The 17,845-nt window shown below is 41.5% G+C and overlaps 1 long non-coding RNA gene across 5 annotated transcripts; it reads left to right on the forward strand.

Annotated features, from left to right (window-relative positions):
- Positions 1-9,148: 9,148 nt before the first annotated feature.
- On the forward strand, positions 9,149-16,187 carry LOC128078242 (uncharacterized). Of its 5 annotated transcripts, none has more exons than XR_008205436.1 (6): positions 9,605-9,885; positions 10,057-10,158; positions 11,856-11,987; positions 12,299-12,443; positions 13,836-13,981; positions 15,049-15,544. It is a non-coding gene; the product is annotated as an uncharacterized LOC128078242 (long non-coding RNA). The 5 variants fall into 5 exon arrangements; XR_008205439.1 differs by adding an exon at positions 16,095-16,187 and having other exon boundaries at positions 9,612-9,885; positions 11,856-12,443; positions 15,049-15,524; XR_008205437.1 differs by lacking the exon at positions 9,605-9,885 and adding an exon at positions 9,149-9,592 and having other exon boundaries at positions 11,856-12,443.
- The last annotated feature ends 1,658 nt before the right edge of the window (positions 16,188-17,845 follow it).

Here is a 17,845-nt window from a genome sequence, read left to right on the forward strand (position 1 = left end):
TCTGTGAAAATAAGCGATATTTTAGGGGAAAAACAGGGATTTCTAGGAAAATAAGCGATATTTTAGGGGAAAAACAGGGATTTCTGTGAAAATAAGCGATATTTTAGGGGAAAAAACAGGGATTTCTAGGAAAATAAGCGATATTTTAGGGGAAAAACAGGGATTTCCATGAAAATAAGCGATATTTTAGGTTAAAAACAGGGATTTCAATGAAAATAAGCGATATTTTAGGGGAAAAACAGGGATTTCTGTGAAAATAAGCGATATTTTAGGGGAAAAACAGGGATTTCTGTGAAAATAAGCGATATTTTAGGGGAAAAACAGGGATTTCTATGAAAATAAGCGATATTTTAGTTGAGGAAAAACAGGGATTTTGATGAAAATAAGCGATATTTTAGGGGAAAAACAGGGATTTCTATGAAAATAAGCGATATTTTAGGGGAAAAACAGGGATTTCTATGAAAATAAGCGATATTTTAGGGGAAAAACAGGGATTTCTGTGAAAATAAGCGATATTTTAGGGGAAAAACAGGGATTTCTGTGAAAATAAGCGATATTTAAGGGGAAAAACAGGGATTTCTATGAAAATAAGCGATATTTTAGGGGAAAAACAGGGATTTCTGTGAAAATAAGCGATATTTTAGTTGAAAAACAGGGATTTCTATGAAAATAAGCGATATTTTAGGGGAAAAACAGGGATTTCTATGAAAATAAGCGATATTTTAGGGGAAAAACAGGGATTTCTGTGAAAATAAGCGATATTTTAGGGGAAAAACAGGGATTTCTATGAAAATAAGCGATATTTTATCGTTAAAAACAGGGATTTCTATGAAAATAAGCGATATTTTAATGGGAAGTACAGGGATTTCTGTGAAAATAAGCGATATTTTAGGGGAAAAACAGGGATTTCTATGAAAATAAGCGGTATTTTAGGGGAAAAACAGGGATTTCTGTGAAAATAAGTGATATTTTAGGGGAAAAACAGGGATTTCATGGAAAATAAGCGATATTTAATAGGAAAAAACATGGATTTCTATGAAAATAAGCGATATTTTAGGGTGAAAAACAGGGATTTCTATGAAAATAAGCAATATTTTAGGTTAAAAACAGGGATTTCTGTGAAAATAAGCGATATTTTAGGGGTAAAACAGGGATTTCTGTGAAAATAAGCGATATTTCAGGGGAAAAACAGGGATTTCTAGGAAAATAAGCGATATTTTAGGGTGAAAAACAGGGATTTCTGTGAAAATAAGCGATATTTTAGGGGAAAAACAGGGATTTCTGTGAAAATAAGCGATATTTTAGGGGAAAAACAGGGATTTCTATGAAAATAAGCGATATTTTAGGGGAAAAACAGGGATTTCTGTGAAAATAAGCGATATTTTAGGGGAAAAACAGGGATTTCTGTGAAAATAAGCGATATTTTAGGGGAAAAACAGGGATTTCTGTGAAAATAAGCGATATTTTAGGGGAAAAACAGGGATTTCTGTGAAAATAAGCGATATTTTTAAGGGGAAAAACAGGGATTTCTATGAAAATAAGCGATATTTTAGGGGAAAAACAGGGATTTCTATGAAAATAAGCGATATTTTAGGGTTAAAAACAGGGATTTCTATGAAAATAAGCGATATTTTAGGGGAAAAACAGGGATTTCTAGGAAAATAAGCGATATTTTAGGGGAAAAACAGGGATTTCTATGAAAATAAGCGATATTTTAGGGGGAAAAGAGGGATTTCTATGAAAATAAGTAATATTTTAGGGTTAAAAACAGGGATTTCGATGAAAATAAGCGATATTTTAGGGGAAAAACAGGGATTTCTGTGAAAATAAGCGATATTTTAGGGGAAAAACAGGGATTTCTGTGAAAATAAGCGATATTTTAGGGGAAAAACAGGGATTTCTAGGAAAATAAGGGATATTTTAGGGGAAAAACAGGGATTTCTATGAAAATAAGCGATATTTTAGGGGAAAAACAGGGATTTCTAGGAAAATAAGCGATATTTTAGTGGAAAAACAGGGATTTCTATGAAAATAAGCGATATTTTAGGGGAAAAACAGGGATTTCTGTGAAAATAAGGGATATTTTAGGGGAAAAACAGGGATTTCTGTGAAAATAAGCGATATTTTAGGAAAAAACATGGATTTCTATGAAAATAAGCGATATTTTAGGGTGAAAACAGGGATTTCAATGAAAATAAGCGATATTTTAGGGGAAAAACAGGGATTTCAATGAAAATAAGCGATATTTTAGGGGAAAAACAGGGATTTCTGTGAAAATAAGCGATATTTTAGGGGAAAAACAGGGATTTCTAGGAAAATAAGCGATATTTTAGGGGAAAAACAGGGATTTCATGGAAAATAAGCGATATTTTAGGGGAAAAACAGGGATTTCTGTGAAAATAAGCGAATTTTAGGGGAAAACAGGGATTTCTATGAAAATAAGCGATATTTTAGGGGAAAAACAGGGATTTCTATGAAAATAAGCGATATTTTAGGGGAAAAACAGGGATTTCTGTGAAAATAAGCGATATTTTAGGGGAAAAACAGGGATTTCTGTGAAAATAAGCGATATTTTAGGGTTAAAAACAGGGATTTCTATGAAAATAAGGGATATTTTAGGGGAAAAACAGGGATTTCTGTGAAAATAAGCGATATTTTAGGGGAAAACAGGGATTTCCATGAAAATAAGGGATATTTTAGGGTTAAAACAGGGATTTCTATGAAAATAAGCGATATTTTAGGGGAAAAACAGGGATTTCTGTGAAAATAAGCGATATTTTTAGGGGAAAAACAGGGATTTCTATGAGAATAAGCGATATTTAATAGGAAAAAACAGGGATTTCTGTGAAAATAAGCGATATTTTAGGGGAAAAACAGGGATTTCCATGAAAATAAGGGATATTTTAGGGTTAAAACAGGGATTTCTATGAAAATAAGCGATATTTTAGGGGAAAAACAGGGATTTCTGTGAAAATAAGGGATATTTTAGGGTTAAAAACAGGGATTTCTGTGAAAATAAGCGATATTTTAGGGGAAAAACAGGGATTTCTATGAAAATAAGCGATATTTTATGTTAAAAACAGGGATTTCTATGAAAATAAGCGATATTTTAGGGGAAAAACAGGGATTTCTATGAAAATAAGCGATATTTTAGGGGAAAAACAGGGATTTCAATGAAAATAAGCGATATTTTAGGGGTTAAAAACAGGGATTTCGATGAAAATAAGTGATATTTTAGGGGAAAAACAGGGATTTCTGTGAAAATAAGCGATATTTTAGGGGAAAAACAGGGATTTCTGTGAAAATAAGCGATATTTTAGTGAGGAAAAACAGGGATTTCTGTGAAAATAAGCGATATTTTAGGGGAAAAACAGGGATTTCTATGAAAATAAGCGATATTTTAGGGGAAAAACAGGGATTTCTATGAAAATAAGCGATATTTTAGGGTTAAAAACAGGGATTTCGATGAAAATAAGCGATATTTTATGGGAAGAACACTGATTTCTGTGAAAATAAGCGATATTTTAGGGGAAAAACAGGGATTTCTAGGAAAATAAGCGATATTTTAGGGGAAAAACAGGGATTTCTATGAAAATAAGCGATATTTTAGGGGAAAAACAGGGATTTCTAGGAAAATAAGCGATATTTTAGGGTGAAAAACAGGGATTTAATGGAAAATAAGCGATATTTCAGGGGAAAAACAGGGATTTCTATGAAAATAAGGGATATTTTAGGGTGAAAAACAAGGATTTCTATGAAAATAAGCGATATTTTAGGGGAAAAACAGGGATTTCTGTGAAAATAAGCAATATTTTTAAGGGGAAAAACAGGGATTTCTATGAAAATAAGTGATATTTTAGGGGAAAAACAGGGATTTCTATGAAAATAAGCGATATTTTAGGGGAAAAACAGGGATTTCTATGAAAATAAGCGATATTTTAGGGGAAAAACAGGGATTTCTATGAAAATAAGCGATATTTTAGGGGAAAAACAGGGATTTCTGTGAAAATAAGCGATATTTTAGGGGAAAAACAGGGATTTCTGTGAAAATAAGTGATATTTTAGGGGAAAAACAGGGATTTCTAGGAAAATAAGCGATATTTTAGGGGAAAAACAGGGATTTTGATGAAAATAAGCGATATTTTAGGGGAAAAACAGGGATTTCTGTGAAAATATGCGATATTTTAGGGGAAAAACAGGGATTTCTATGAAAATAAGGGATATTTTAGGGGAAAAACAGGGATTTCTGTGAAAATAAGCGATATTTTAGGGGAAAAACAGGGATTTCGATGAAAATAATCGATATTTTAGTTGAAAAACAGGGATTTCTATGAAAATAAGCGATATTTTAGGGGAAAAACAGGGATTTCTATGAAAATAAGCGATATTTTAGTTGAAAAACAGGGATTTCTATGAAAATAAGCGATATTTTAGGGGAAAAACAGGGATTTCTATGAAAATAAGGGATATTTTAGGGGAAAAACAAAGATTTCTGTGAAAATAAGCGATATTTTAGTTGAAAAACATGGATTTCTATGAAAATAATTGATATTTTATCGTTAAAAACAGGGATTTCTATTAAAATATGCGATATTTAAGGGGAAGTACAGGGATTTATGTGAAAATAAGCTATATTTTAGGGGAAAAACAGGGATTTCTGTGAAAATAAGTGATATTTTAGGGGAAAAACAGGGATTTCTAGGAAAATAAGCGATATTTTATGGGAAAAACAGGGATTTCTCTGAAAATAAGCGGTATTTAATAGGAAAAAACAGGGATTTCTATGAAAATAAGCGATATTTTAGTGTGAAAACAGGGATTTCAATGAAAATAAGCGATATTTTAGGGGAAAAACAGGGATTTCTGTGAAAATAAGCGATATTTAAGGGGAAAAACAGGGATTTCTAGGAAAATAAGCGATATTTTAGGGGAAAAACAGGGATTTCTATGAAAATAAGCGATATTTTAGGGGAAAAACAGGGACTTCTGTGAAAATAAGTGACATTTTAGGGGAAAACAGGGATTTCTATGAAAATAAGGGATATTTTAGGGTGAAAAACAAGGATTTCTATGAAAATAAGCGATATTTTAGGGGAAAAACAGGGATTTCTGTGAAAATAAGCGATATTTTTAGGGGAAAAACAGGGATTTCTATGAAAATAAGCGATATTTAATAGGAAAAAACAGGGATTTCTATGAAAATAAGCGATATTTTAGGGGAAAAACAGGGATTTCCATGAAAATAAGGGATATTTTAGGGTTAAAACAGGGATTTCTATGAAAATAAGCAATATTTTAGGGAAAAACAGGGATTTCTGTGAAAATAAGCAATATTTTTAAGGTTAAAAACAGGGATTTCTGTGAAAATAAGGGATATTTTAGGGTTAAAAACAGGGATTTCTAAGAAAATAAGCGATATTTTAGGGGAAAAACAGGGATTTCCATGAAAATAAGGGATATTTTAGGGGAAAAACAGGGATTTCTAGGAAAATAAGCGATATTTTAGGGGAAAAACAGGGATTTCTAGGAAAATAAGCGATATTTTAGGGTTAAAAACAGGGATTTCTATGAAAATAAGCGATATTTTAGTTGAAAAACAGGGATTTCTATGAAAATAAGCGATATTTTAGGGGAAAAACAGGGATTTCATGGAAAATAAGCGATATTTTAGGGGTTACAAACAGGGATTTCTGTGAAAATTAAGCGGTATTTTAGTTGAGGAACAGGGATTTCTAGGAAAATAAGCGATATTTTAGGGGAAAAACAGGGATTTCTGTGAAAATAAGCGATATTTTAGGGGAAAAACAGGGATTTCTATGAAAATAAGCGATATTTTAGGGGAAAAACAGGGATTTCTGTGAAAATAAGCGATATTTTAGGGGAAAAACAGGGATTTCTGTGAAAATAAGCGATATTTTAGGGGAAAAACAGGGATTTCTATGAAAATAAGGGATATTTTAGGGGAAAAACAGGGATTTCTATGAAAATAAGCGATATTTTAGGGTGAAAAACAGGGATTTCTATGAAAATAAGCGATATTTTAGGGTGAAAAACAGGGATTTCTATGAAAATAAGTGATATTTTAGGGGAAAAACAGGGATTTCTATGAAAATAAGCGATATTTTAGGGTTGAAAACAGGGATTTCTATGAAAATAAGCGATATTTTAGGGGAAAAACAGGGATTTCTGTGAAATAAGCGATATTTTTAAGGGGAAAAACAGGGATTTCTATGAAAATAAGGGATATTTTAGGGGAAAAACAGGGATTTCTATGAAAATAAGCGATATTTTAGGGGAAAAAACAGGGATTTCTATGAAAATAAGGGATATTTTAGGGGAAAAACAGGGATTTCTATGAAAATAAGCGATATTTTAGGGGAAGAACAGGGATTTCTGTGAAAATAAGCGATATTTTAGGGTTAAAAACAGGGATTTCTGTGAAAATAAGTGATATTTTAGGGTTAAAAACAGGGATTTCTGTGAAAATAAGCGATATTTTAGGGGAAAAACAGGGATTTCTATGAAAATAAGCGATATTTTAGGGGAAAAACAGGGATTTCTATGAAAATAAGCGATATTTTAGGGGAAAAACAGGGATTTCCATGAAAATAAGCGATATTTTAGGGGAAAAACAGGGATTTCTATGAAAATAAGCGATATTTTAGGGGAAAAACAGGGATTTCTATGAAAATAAGTGATATTTTAGGGTTGAAAAACAGGGATTTCCATGAAAATAAGCGATATTTTAGGGGAAAAACAGGGATTTCTGTGAAAATAAGCGATATTTTAGGGTTACAAACAGGGATTTCTGTGAAAATAAGCGATATTTTAGTTGGGAAAAACAGGGATTTCTATGAAAATAAGCGATATTTTAGGGGAAAAACAGGGATTTCTGTGAAAATAAGCGATATTTTAGGGGAAAAACAGGGATTTCTGTGAAAATAAGCGATATTTTAGGGGAAAAACAGGGATTTCTAGGAAAATAAGCGATATTTTAGGGGAAAAACAGGGATTTCTATGAAAATAAGCGATATTTTAGGGGAAAAACAGGGATTTCTAGGAAAATAAGCGATATTTTAGGGGAAAAACAGGGATTTCTATGAAAATAAGCGATATTTTAGGGGAAAAACAGGGATTTCTATGAAAATAAGCGATATTTTAGGGGAAAAACAGGGATTTCTATGAAAATAAGCGATATTTTAGGTTAAAAACAGGGATTTCTGTGAAAATAAGCGATATTTTAGGGGAAAAACAGGGATTTCTATGAAAATAAGCGATATTTTAGGGGAAAAACAGGGATTTCTATGAAAATAAGCGATATTTTAGGGGAAAAACAGGGATTTCTGTGAAAATAAGCGATATTTTAGGGGAAAAACAGGGATTTCTATGAAAATAAGTAATATTTTAGGGGAAAAACAGGGATTTCTGTGAAAATAAGCGATATTTTTAGGAAAAACAGGGATTTCTATGAAAATAAGGGATATTTTAGGGGAAAAACAGGGATTTCTGTGAAAATAAGCGATATTTTTAGGAGAAAACAGGGATTTCTATGAAAATAAGCGATATTTTAGGGGAAAAACAGGGATTTCTATGAAAATAAGCAATATTTAGTGGTTAAAAACAGGGATTTCTGTGAAAATAAGGGATATTTCAGGGGAAAAACAGGGATTTCTATGAAAATAAGCGATATTTTATGTTAAAAACAGGGATTTCTGTGAAAATAAGCGATATTTTAGGGGAAAAACAGGGATTTCTATGAAAATAAGTGATATTTTAGTTGAAAAACAGGGATTTCTATGAAAATAAGCGATATTTTAGGGGTAAAACAGGGATTTCTAGTGAAAATAAGCGATATTTTAGGGTTACAAACAGGGATTTCTGTGAAATTAAGCGATATTTTAGTTGAGGAACAGGGATTTCGATGAAAATAAGCGATATTTTAGGGGAAAAACAGGGATTTCTGTGAAAATAAGCGATATTTTAGGGGAAAAACAGGGATTTCTGTGAAAATAAGTAATATTTTAGGGGAAAAACAGGGATTTCTGTGAAAATAAGGGATATTTTAGGGGAAGAACAGGGATTTCTATGAAAATAAGCGATATTTTAGTTGAAAAACAGGGATTTCCATGAAAATAAGGGATATTATAGGGTTAAAAACAGGGATTTCTGTGAAAATAAGCGATATTTTAGGGGAAAAACAGGGATTTCTGTGAAAATAAGCGATATTTTTAAGGGGAAAAACAGGGATTTCTGTGAAAATGAGGGATTTTTTAGGGGAAAAACAGGGATTTCTGTGAAATTAAGCGATATTTTAGGGGAAAAACAGGGATTTCTGTGAAAATAAGCGATATTTTAGGGTTAGAAACAGGGATTTCTATGAAATTAAGCGATATTTTAGGGGTGAAAAACAGGGATTTCTAAGAAAATTAGCGATATTTAAGATGAAAAACAGGGATTTCTGTGAAAATAAGGGATATTTTAGGGGAAAAACAGGGATTTCTGTGAAAATAAGCGATATTTTAGGGGAAAAACAGGGATTTCATGGAAAATAAGGGATATTTTAGGGGAAAAACAGGGATTTCTATGAAAATAAGGGATATTTCACAGGAAAAAACAGGGGTTTGTATGAAAATAAGCGATATTTCAGGGGAAAAACAGGGATTTCTGTGAAAGTAAGCGATATTTTAGGGGAAAAACTGGGATTTCTATGAAGTAGAAATCCCCCTTACCATTAATTACCTACTGTAATCCTGCAGCATGATGGAAAACGCAACAACAGTAGCAACGAAGCAAAGTCCCAGGCTGTAGTAAGTCAGGATGTGCTCAAACACAGCAGCCGTAAACACAGCAACAGAACAAAAACCTGCTTACCTTTGGAAGACCTCATGCAAGCACAGACCTCCAGCCAAAACCCCCTCCCTTCTGATGCCAGTGCTTAAATGAGACCCGGAAGTGGGTGGAGCCTGGCTCCGCCCCCTTCCATCACTCAGGTGCGTTTCATGCACCTGAGCTTCTATGGTTTGTCCCTTCTCAATCATTGTTTCAAGCCACGACTTCGGGTTTCCGCTACCCCCCCCAACAGTATCGCTCCAACATCACTCCCTGATGTCCCCCCATGATGCTCCAACATCAGTCCCCAGCATCACTCCCCAGCATCACCCCCCACATCATCCCAGGGTCAGCTCAGTGTTACCCTCAGTGTCACTCTATCAGTACTGAAATTTGTGCTCCCCTATCTATTAGCAATTTTACCCAATGCCTTTGAGGACAGACTTCAATCAAAATCCGCGTGCCATTGTCGCTCATCCTTTGATCAAACTCCCCTTGCCGGACAGGCAGACCCAATCACCTGCTTGTAATCAGTCTTTTGTTGTTGTTTACAGCCTGAAGCAGTGATGGAGCACCTGGTGAGGGGTGTGGGCAGCCCTGCCAGCACAGGTGGAAGCAATTTGCCTGTGGGACCGGATAGGGCTGAGCTTGGCTCCACCCCCTCCCTGCCCATATTTAAGGGCTGGGAACAGCCAGGGCAGCATTCAGCTTGGGATCTGCCTCCATGGGAGCATTGGGAGCCAGTTCTGCTCGTTGGAATGGGGTGAGTGACTGATGCTTTGTTGCAGGGCTCTGGTCTTTCTGGTTTTGGGGATCCTGACTGCTTTTAAGGGCTGGAAGCTGTAAGGGCAGCATCTCTGTATGGAGGCTGCTTCCTTTGGGGTGTGGGCTGAGTGTTTGTTTTTGGGATGGGGTCATTGATTTCTTATGTATTGCTGGATTGTAATTTCACTTTCTGGGGGCTGCTGACCACATTTAAGGTCTGTCAGCAGAAGGAGCAGCAACTGCACCTGGAGGCTGCTTCCTTCAGAGCGTGGGGTGAACCCTTGAAACGGGGTGAGTGAGTCTTTATTCCAGGGTTGCAACATCTTGTTTTTTGGGGGATCCTGACCCCACTTAAGGGCTGGCAGCCTTTAAGGTGGTATCTGTCTTTAGAGACTGTCTCTTTGGGAGCGTGGGGTGAGGGCCGGTCCTTGAGAAAGGATGAGTGATTCCTTCTTGTTTTAGGGCTGTGATCTTTCCTGTTTTTGGGGCATCCTGACCACATTTGAGTGCTGGCAGATGTAAGGGCAGCGTTGATCTCTGGAGGCTGTCTCCTGTGGAGCATGGGTGAGTTTTGGCCTTTGAGAAGGGTGTAAGTGGTTTCTTTGTTTTTTCTTTATTTCAGGCTGCAATCTCCATTTTTTCTTTTCTTTTTTTATTATTATAATTTAGTATCCTGACCCCATTTAAGGGGTGGAAGCCATAAGGGCAGCATCTCTACCTGGAGACTGCTTCCCTGGCAGTGTGGGCTGAGTGTTCATCTTTGGAATGGAGTAACTTCTTCTTCCTTTATTTCAGGGCTGTTATGCACTGCTTCCAACCGTGCAGAGTTGTTTGAGGGCATTCTGTGCACCCTTAGGTGTAATAAGTCTTCATCTTTATAGGAAGCCAAGGTTTGTCCTCTTCTGGACCGCTGTACTCAGCATCACCCCAGATATCTCCATCCTAATTGTCTGGAGATGCTGTTAGTTTCCTAATCTGTACGACACCCAAACCCCAATTCCTCACCTTGGAAGGGACAGGGCATCCATCATGTCTGGGTAATCTGTTCTGCTGTGTCACCACCATCACTGTACAAGATTTTCTTCATATCTAGGCTAAATCTTTCCTTGTTCTTCCCTTCAGGTGTTGAAAGGCTGTTACCAGATCACCTCGGAGCCTTCACTTCTGCAGGCTGAACAGCTCCAGCTCTCTGTCTTTATAGGAAAGGCGTTCCATCCCTCGGTTCATATCTGAGGCCATTCTCTGGATGTGCTCCAACAGCTCCACGTCTGTCCTGCACTGCAGGCATCCACATCCACACACAGCACCTCCAGGTGAGGCCTCCCAGCGCAGAGCAGAGGGGCAGGACCGCCTCCCTTCGCCTGCTGACCGCACATCTTTGGATGGAGCCCAGCATACGGTTGGCTTTCTGGGCTGGAAGGCGCGTTGCTGAGTGCCACTACTCAGCCTGTTGAGGTCCCTCTGGATGGCATCCCGTCCCTCTGGTGTGTCACCGCACCCCACAGCTCGGTGTCATTAGGGTGCACTCCACCCCACTGTCAATGTCGCTGATGAAGGGGCAATCCCAGATGTTTGTGCAAACTCAGCAAAGAACACCTTGAGAGCAGCCCCACAGAGAAGGATTTGCAGATCCTGGTGGGTGAGAAGCTGGACGTCAGCCAGCAGAGCGGGCTTGCAGCCTGGAAGGCCAGCTGTGTTCTGGGCTGCATTAAAAGAGGAGCGGCCAGCAGGGAGAGGGAGGTGATCGTCCCCATCTGCTCTGCTCTTGTGAGGCCCCATCTGCAGCGCTGCATCCAGGCCTGGGGCCCCCAGCACAGGAAGGACGTGGAGCTCACGGAGCGGGTCCAGAGGAGGCACTGAGATGAGCAGATGGTTGGAGCAGCTCTCCTACAAGGAAAGGTTGAGGGAAGTGGGCTTGTTCAGCCTGGAGAAGAGAAGGCTTGGGGGGGACCTCGTTGCAGCCTCACAGTACTTGAAGGGGGGAACAGCAGGAAGGGGAACGGCTGTTTACAAGGGTGGATTGTGAGGACAAGGGGGAATGGTTTTAATCTGAGACAGGGGAGGTTTACGTTGGTTATTAGGAGGAAGCTTTTCATACAGAGGGTGGTGACGCACTGGAACGTGCCTCAGAGTCCTTTCCAGGAGGATCTGCTCCATGACTTTTTGCAGCACAGAGGTGAGACTGACATGTTGGCAGTTCCCAGGGTCACACTTTATATCTGCAGTAACAGCTGTGCTGTCACCTTTTTTCTGCTCACCAGGGACTTCACCTGACTGCCTCGACTTCTCAAATACCACTGAGAGTGGCTCGGTGACTGCAGCACTGAATTCCCTCAGAGCTCTGGGACTCGTCTCATCAGGACCCAAAGACTCCTGGATGCTCGGGTCCTCAGGTGCTCCAGAACCTGATCTCCCATCACAGTGTGGGATAGGGAGGGGTCTATGGGACCGGCATTGCTTCCTCAATCCCCACCTACCAAACCAAAGGTGAGGGCGGTGTATAATGAGCAGTTATCAGAGAAGATGGAAGATGGATGTTGTTGGGTACCTCAGCCTTCTCCTTGTCTGTTGTTCCCAGCTCAGTGCTGCTGGTAAGCAGCATCGTGTGCAGAGCGCAGCCACGTTGATCAGAGAAAGGAGTGCAGGTTTGTGAAAGAGGCACATCTGCAGGGCAGTGCCTTCATTACTGCGTTGTGTCCCACAGGTGGCAGCAGGCTGCGGCGCTCCCGAGTGCCGTAACGACTGCATGGAGATGCGTGGCTCTTATGGGAGCAGCAAGGAACCGGAATCTGCATTTCCTGGGATGCCCGGAACCCCGCTTTGCTGGCTGGTAATTGTCTGCCCAGCAGGTAAGGGCAATGCACACCCACCGGTGTTTACCCATTCCCTAGCATGGCACAGCACGGTGCTCCCACAGCTCTTCATTGCACTTCGTGGTGCCCTGGATGCTGCCTGTCCTTTTCTTTCTGTGTTCTCCTTGTCTCCGGCCTTTCACTGCAGCGTTTTCATTCCCTTTGCCCTTGCTGTTCCCTACTCCATTCTCTTGCCCTCCTGTTTTTGTGTTCCATGCCACGTTCTCCTTGGCCGCTGCCCTTGCCTTTCTTTGCCGCATTCACTTCAGCATTCAGTTTTGGCGTTCCGTGCCGCGTTCTCTCGCCCTCCTGTTCTGGCATTTCCTTCCATGTTCTCTTAGCCGTTGCCATTGGTTGGGCATCCTCTTGTCCTCCTGTTTTTGTGTTCCAGGCTGGGTTCTCTTGGCCGTTGCCCTTGGCTTTCTTTGCCATATTCACTTCAGCATTCAGTTTTGGCGTTCCCTGCTGCGTTCTCCTGCCCTCCTGTTTTGGCGTTTCTTGCCGTGTTCTCTTGGCCATCATCCTTGGCATTTCCTTCCACGTTCTCTTGGCCCTTGCCCTTGTCTGGGCATTCCCTTGCCCCCCTGTTATTGTGTCCCATGCTATGTTCTCTTGGCCATTGCCCTTGGCTTTCTGTAGCCACATTCTCTTCACCATTTGATTTTGGCGTTCCCGGCAGCGTTCTCTTGCCCTCCTGTTCTGGCACTTCCTGCCATGTTTTCTTAGCCCTTTCCTGGGCATTCCATGCCGTGCTCCCTTGGCCTTCTGTTTTGGCATTTTGTGCTGCGTTCTTTTGGCCGTTGCCCTTGGCCTTTCCTGCTGCGGTCTCTTTGGCTGTATATTTTGGCCTTTCCTGTTGCGTTTTCCTTGCCCTCCCCTTGGCTTTCCATTGGTGCTCTCTTTGCTTTTGCCCTTGCCTTAGCTTGGCTGTTTGCTTTGCATTTACCTTGGCTTTCCACGGGAGTTCTGCTTTCCTTTGCCTGCCCTGGGTGTCCTGCTTCCCTTTGCCTTTGGCACTCTGGGATTAGCTGCGAGGATACATTAACATTAACATTAACCTGAACCCACAGCTGAATGGGAGTTCTAACGATAACTGTGTTAACCTGCAGCGTATCTGTAGACCAAACCCTTAACCCAGTGTTGAAAATGTCTCTTACCCTGAATGCTGCTGTAAAAATAATGCCCCATGTTTTGTCAAATAACCATAATTGTAGTGCAGAATACTGATGTTAGACCAACTGTTACTTCAACCCTATCAATAGCATTAATTATATCCCTAATGTTAATTATAATTATTTACAACCCTTGTGTCATCATTACAGCATTGTGCTCAGGGTGCAGCCCCACACATGCGGGGCAGCGCCTTCATTACTGCGTTGTGTCCCACAGGTGGCAGCAGAGTTGCGTTGCTCCTGAGCGCTGTAAGGACAGCACGGAGATGCGCGGCTCTTCAGGCAGCAGCAAGGAACCGGAATCTGCATTTCCTGGGATGCCCGGAACCCCGCTTTGCTGGCCGGTAATTGTCTGCCCAGCAGGTAAGGGCGATGCTCACCCACCGGTGTTTACTCATTACTTAGCGAGGCACAAGGTAGGGTTCACAGAGCTCATTTCTGCACTTCACGGTGCCCTGGATGCTGCCTGTCCTTTTCTTTCTGTGTTCTCCTCGCCTCCAGCCTTTCACTGCAGCGTTCTCCTTGCCCTTGGCTTTCCCTGCTGCGTTCTCTTGCCCTCCTGTTTTGCCGTTCCCTGTGGCATTCTCTTGGCCATTTGCCCTTGGCCACCTTCACTGCGTTTTCTTTGGCCTTCGGCTTTGGCCATCTGTGCCACATTCCCTTGGCCTTTGTCCTTGGCCTTCTTTGCCACGTTCACTTTGCCTCCCGTTCTGGCGTTCCCTACAGCATTATTTTGGCCTTCAGTTCTGGCGTTCGTGGCTGCGTTCTCTTTGGCCGTTGCCCTCGGCCTTCTTTGCCCCATTCCCTTTGGCCTCCTGTTCTGGCGTTCCCTGCGGCGTTCTCTTTGGCTTCTATTTTGGCGTTCCCTTCCATGTTCTTTTTGGCCATTGCTCCTGGCCTTCTTTGCCACATTCCCTTTGGCCTCTTGTTTTGTCTTCTCCTACAGCATTCTCTTTGCCTTTGGTTTTGGCCTTTTGTGCCGCATTCTCTTTGGCCATTGCCCTTGACCTTCTGCATCGGCCTTCCCTGCAGCGTTCTCACGGACCTCGCCCTCCATTTTGGCCTTCTGCGTTGATCTCTTTGGTCTCCATTCTGGCGTTCTCTGCGGCCTTCTCCTTGGGCCTGACCTCTGACGCGACCTTTGGCGTTCTCCATGTCTTTCCCATCCCTTTGCCCTCTGTTTTGGCGTTCCCTCGGCTGTTCTCCTTGCCTTTTGCTCCTGCCTTTGCCTTGGCCTTCCCTAACGGTCACTCTAACCCTAATCCTGATGTACCTAACCCTAACACCTTTCCTGTTAAATACTCCTAACCTTACTCTGAAGCCATTTCTTGGAGCGGTGTTTGGCTTCCACGTTTTGTGGGGGTGGGCTGACGGTGAGCACAGTTTGGGTCTCGGCGTTCCTCCTTCTAAAGCGTGTCTCTGTATTACAGGTGAAGATGCCTTCGACGCTTCCAGTCGATGACTTCCCCCCTGCGACGCCATTGGCTTTCCAGGCCTCCCACACTCACCGCCAGCTCGGTTCGGTCAACCGTTACCCGAATCCCCGCTCCGTTCCCTTTCCATGATCTTCCTGTCACTCTGCCACAAGCCCCTACCAAGGTCATCGCAGGCAGCGTGTGGGATGCGGCGCTCGGTCTCATTGCAGTTCATCCCATCGGCCTCAGCCCAGCGATCCAACCCACCCGCACCCTTCCTGAGGGCCCTTCTGCTCCCAGGCCAATCCACGCTTCCTTCTGATGCCATCTGCGTTCCTTCCAGGCCATTTTCAGACTCGTGCCCCTTTGTGGCCATTTTGAGAGTTGCGCTGATTTCAGCGTGTGCATTCAATTGACTTCAACCAAATTGGCTTTAGCTTGACATACAATTAATGTAAACCAAATTGGCTTTAGCTTTACATTCAATTAATGTAAACCAAATTGGCTTTAGCCTTGCATTCAATTGGCTTCAACCAAATTGGCTTTAGCTTTACATTCAATTGGCTTCAACCAAATTGGCTTTAGCTTTACATTCAATTAATGTAAGCCAAATTGGCTTTAGCTTTGCCTTGGTTACGGGGTTGGGCTAGCCTTGCTTTGTTTGTTCCTAGGCAGGGCTAACCCAACCCCGTAACCAAGGGCCGTTGGAGGCGATTTTGTTCCTCCCGGCCAGTCTGAGACTCGCGCCCCATTGCGGCCATTTTGAGAGTTGCGCTGATTTCAGCATCTGCGTTCAATTTATCTCAACCAAATTGGCTTTAGCCTTGCAATCATTTTGCATCAACCAAATTGGCTTTGGCTTTGCATTCAATTGACTTCAACCAAATTGGCTTTGGCTTTACATTCAGTTGACTTGAACCAAATTGGCTTTAGCTTTACATGCAATTGACTTCAACCAAATTGGCTTTGGCTTTACATTCAATTGACTTGAACCAAATTGGCTTTAGCCTTGCATTCAATTGCCTTCAACCAAATTGACTTTAGCTTTACATTCAATTGAGTTCAACCAAATTGGCTTTAGCTTTACATTCAATTGGCTTCAACCAAATTGGCTTTAGCTTTACATCCAATTAATGTAAGCCAAATTGGCTTTACCTTTGCCTTGGTTACGGGGTTGGGCTAGCCTTGCTTTGTTTGCTCCTAGGCAGGGCTAACCCAACCCCGTAACCAAGGGCCGTTGGAGGCGATTTTGTTCCTTCCCGGCCAGTCTGAGACTCGTGCCCCATTGCGGCCATTTTGAGAGTTGCGCTGATTTCAGCATCTGCGTTCAATTTATCTCAACCAAATTGGCTTTAGCCTTGCATTCAATTGCCTTCAACCAAATTGGCTTTAGCTTTGCATTCAATTGACTTCAACCAAATTGGCTTTAGCCTTGCATTCAATTGGCTTCAACCAAATTGGCTTTGGCTTTGCATTCAATTGGCTTCAACCAAATTGGCTTTAGCTTTACATTCAATTAATGTAAGCCATATTGGCTTTAGCTTTGCCTTGGTTACGGGGTTGGGCTAGCCTTGCTTTGTTTGCTCCTAGGCAGGGCTAACCCAACCCCGTAACCAAGGGCCGTTGGAGGCGATTTTGTTCCTCCCGGCCAGTCTGAGACTCGCGCCCCATTGCGGCCATTCTGAGAATTGCAATGTCTTTGGGTGGGCTGAGATCTGCACTGCTTTTGAGGTGGGTTGCAGTATGCAACATTCTCACAAGTGTGGTGTCACTAATGGGGTGTGGAGGCTTTGTACCCTTTCTCTGGTTGGTCTGACATCTATGCGAACCATGTCTTAAAGTGTACTGCATATGTGTGTGCTGCGCCTGTAAATTGCGTCGTGCCATGTATGCAATATGTGTTAAGTTGCGCCTGTAAACTGTGTTGTGCCATGTACAGAATGTGTGGATGCTGCGCCTATAAACTAAGTCTTGGAATCAGAGACCCATATTCATTACATGTTCTGCTTCTCAATGTGTAGTTGCTGGTATAGCGCGTATGTATATGATTGTATGAGTCCTGCCTTGTGGAAACAGCGCTGTAATAAACAAACAGTTAAACAATGCACGTATGTTGTGTGTCTTGCTTTGTCACGGCAACGACTGGAAGGACACTGGAAGGTAGGTGAGAAAGGTAGGTGTGGAGGGTGGTAGACGGGGGTTAGACTTAGACTGAGACACTGGGGCTTAGACTTAGACTTAGACATTGGGGTTAGACTTAGGGTTAGACATTGGGGTTGGACTTAGACTTAGACATTGGGGTTAGACTTAGACACTGGGTTAGACTTAGACTTAGACACTGGGGTTAGACTTAGACACTGGGGTTAGACTTAGACTTAGACACTGGGGTTAGACTTAGACACTGGGGTTAGACTTAGACTTAGACACTGGGGTTAGACTTAGACACTGGGTTAGACTTAGACTTAGACACTGGGTTAGACTTAGACTTAGACACTGGGGTTAGACTTAGACTTAGACACTGGGGTTAGACTTAGACACTGGGGTTAGACTTAGACTTAGACACTGGGGTTAGACTTAGACACTGGGGTTAGGGTTAGGGTTAGACTTAGGGTTAGGGTTAGGGTTAGGGTTAGGGTTAGGGTTAGGGTTAGGGTTAGGGTTAGGGTTAGGGTTAGGGTTAGGGTTAGGGTTAGGGTTAGGGTTAGGGTTAGGGTTAGGGTTAGGGTTAGGGTTAGGGTTAGGGTTAGGGTTAGGGTTAGGGTTAGGGTTAGGGTTAGGGTTAGGGTTAGGGTTAGGGTTAGGGTTAGGGTTA

Source organism: Tympanuchus pallidicinctus, unplaced genomic scaffold (genome assembly GCF_026119805.1).
Source record: "Tympanuchus pallidicinctus isolate F22 unplaced genomic scaffold, pur_lepc_1.0 scaffold161, whole genome shotgun sequence".
Taxonomy (NCBI): domain Eukaryota; kingdom Metazoa; phylum Chordata; class Aves; order Galliformes; family Phasianidae; genus Tympanuchus; species Tympanuchus pallidicinctus.